Source organism: Pygoscelis adeliae, unplaced genomic scaffold (genome assembly GCF_000699105.1).
Source record: "Pygoscelis adeliae isolate BGI_AS28 unplaced genomic scaffold, ASM69910v1 Scaffold282, whole genome shotgun sequence".
In the NCBI taxonomy this organism is placed as follows: Eukaryota; Metazoa; Chordata; class Aves; order Sphenisciformes; family Spheniscidae; genus Pygoscelis; species Pygoscelis adeliae.
This window is the reverse complement of record NW_008824352.1, coordinates 1,129,886-1,132,860: the sequence shown is the minus strand read 5'-3', so window position 1 is coordinate 1,132,860 and position 2,975 is coordinate 1,129,886. Positions and strand designations below refer to the sequence as shown.

General features: G+C 39.6%; 1 protein-coding gene across 1 annotated transcript in view; it reads left to right on the top strand.

Moving 5' to 3' along the window:
- The window catches only part of LOC103912894 (autism susceptibility gene 2 protein-like), a 175,226-nt gene that overhangs the window by 162,820 nt on the left and 9,431 nt on the right, over positions 1-2,975 (top strand). The gene's annotated exons all lie outside the window — the stretch shown is intronic.

The following is a 2,975-nucleotide window of genomic DNA, read 5'->3' as shown; positions in this document are numbered from 1 at the left end:
GAAGAATGAAAACCCAGGTGAGTGTGTTTTCAGGGTTGGGTTTTGTGTGGGTTTTTTTGTTTGTTTGTTTGTTTGTTTGTTTTTTTAATACACTTTGGCAGTGGAGCCACCTCACCATTAGAAATCATCGTCGTTACCACAGTAGCCCCAGAGCAGTGAGTGGGATTATCGGGTCCTGTAGCGTGCGATGACCTCTGCAATCACCAATTTTTTAGCAGGGAAACTGTCCCTGCTAAAAAAACCCCTCCAAATAGACCAATTTTGGAGAGTGGGGAAAACCTGTTGATATTTTCAGTTTTTGGGAAGGCAATTGGATGTGGTGAAGAATCAGAAATAAAATCTGCTGCTTGAGTCCCAGCCCAGTGCTTCAGCCAGCAGCCGTCCTTCCAGATCTTTTTTTTACCTTTTCCTTTCTTACTTTTAATAGAAGGTGTAGTTCTCTAGTTATCCAGTTCTGCTTGACTTTCAGTATCCTCCAGTAGATTTAAAGGCATTACAAAATAATAGGTTCTGTAGTGCAAGAAAAGATTTCCAGAAATACGATGTGATGGTGCTAAGAATGACCAAAAACTCCCAGTGAAGTTTTGGAGACGTGGGTGTGCACCAGGGTCCCGGTCCCATGCCATTCAGACTGGGCAAGCGGTCTTGGGTCACTGGTTATCACTTTTTTTGCATGTACCCCATCTCTCACACTCGGGGAGTCCTTGAGGCTGTGCAAGTTCGTTGTGAGTTAGTGACACTGCGTTTTTAGGGGTTTGTGCTTTCAATCTAGAAAATGTCTGTATTTCCTCTTTGTGAGACCCTGTAGATGGATCCCTACATGGATAAAGTCACTCCCACTGTACAATGAAAGCGTGGAGTCAAATGCGCTTTTTGCAAACCCTTCTTCGTTCCCTGCGCAGTGCAAATGAGAAGAGTAATGTCTGTGTTAATGCAAGAGACTCCTCAATGAGACACTTTGGTAGACATCATGGGAGTTTCATGCTGGCTTTGCTTTTTGCGTAGGGTACCCTGACAGGAATGACATAGGAACAAGAGTTGTCAGTGTGGCACTTTGTTTTCCACAGAGGACAATTGTATTTTCGAGGGGAAGCTGATTTTAGGGTTCCCATGTGCCCCAGAGTAATGCACTGAACGCATTCAGTGTAACTAAAGATCCAGTCTTTTATTTGCAGACCTTTTTTAGCAGCACTGTGTTATTTCAACGTCATTTTAAGTGGTTGAATCTGTGCAAGTAGATGGAAATGAACCATTGCCTATCCACATTAAGTGTTCTCGTGTGCGTTTGTGTGTAACTTTAGGTTCTTAAAAGAAGACAATGGGCACATTTCCATGCTTCATTTTTTTAATTTTACACAGATTGATGGGTTTTGGAATAAATTGTAAACCCTCAACAGTTTGGCACATGGAGAAACTCAACTTGGAAAAAAAGAAAGGAGAATATGGAAACCTTATAAATCTTAACTTGGACTTACTTCTGAGTTTGCTGTCTGGTCTATGCAGTTCACTTTGTTCCTACAGAGTTTCAGGCTCAGATATCTTCGTCATATTCTCTTATTCCTTGTAAATTGTGTCTAGAAAAATGACACCTGCTGGGTTTTTCTTCTCTGTAAATAGCTGGAATTTGCAATGTAGAAGTATAAAGATGAGCTGTTATGATTACTTAGCAAATAACTAATGTGTGAAAATTGTGTACAAAATAAATCGAGGTTCTAAAAATAAAATTTGAGACTGGAAGAAATTCTTCAGGCCCCAGTTACAATAAGAGTTTTTCCATCATTGGGCGGATGTTGACAAAAGACTGAGTCAGGGAAACTTGATCCATTTTCCTTTGGGTGGTTAAATTTTAAACTTGGGACCATAAAATTACAGTACGCAGTGGTCCTAGATAAGATCTGTGAGTTATATATGAAGTATAAGACTTCTTGAATTTATTATCCTCCCCTCCGCCTCCAAAAAATGCTACCTAGATCTATTAGATCTGACTGATAAACCATTCCATTTAAAATAAAAACCTTTTTACTTGAGATTTTCTGGCTGAGCTGTGGAATATTTAGTTTATTTATTAAATTTTAAGTGTTTGACAAATAGCTCTAGTTCTTGTGTTACATTTTCTTTGAGCTGAGAGTACACCTGTGCTATTTTTTGCAGTTGTGCTCGTGCATTGCAACTCAATTGTGTGTCTGAGCCTGTAGTTTTATGTACTTTCTCCTTTCTTTCTTTTGACTGATGGAGAGCACCCAAAACTGCCTTTTACTAATGAGGGGCATAAGGGGTGAAGATAAAGCAGCACACACTTACCAAACTTGTGGATGCTATTTGCTCTTGTAGTGGTAGGGGGAAACTGATGATAACTGTTAGGGTGAGGATGCTTTGTGCACTCCTTTAGTGAACCTGGGAGAGAACAGCAGTGTATATGGGTGAACAGTGTATACGGGTGTGAGTGTTTATCTGGGACATAGAGCAGAAATGTATGTCTTGTGTGCATGCGCCTATAAAAGAGAATGTGTGTGAACTTTTGTGTGTGCTTGTGCAGCATGTTTCTGGGAGAACTGGATAAAAATGAGGAGAGATAGAAGAAAGGGGGGGAAAAGTTGGTGGAGAGAGTTCATGAAGAAGGAACTTCTGGTCTCCAGTCATGAAATGGAGATGAGTGTGATTATCTATTTCTGTACAGTCTGAATAGAAATTACGATGAATGTATTAATAATTAGAATACATTAGGAGGAGTTGTTTGGTATTTGTTATATGAATACTGGTAAGTGTGGTAGGCGTCTCATAAAATACTTCATCAGGTACCTCGCCAAGTATTTTTTCTGCATTTACGTCTGCTGCCAGTATTTACATATGTGATTTTAAATCTGAATTTCTGAAATTGACTTTTTGCCAGTATTAACCTCAGGAGTAACCAGTCTTCACAGGAAGTCAGTTCAAATGAAGAAGTAACAAGGCTAAACCGAAATTTTAACACATTC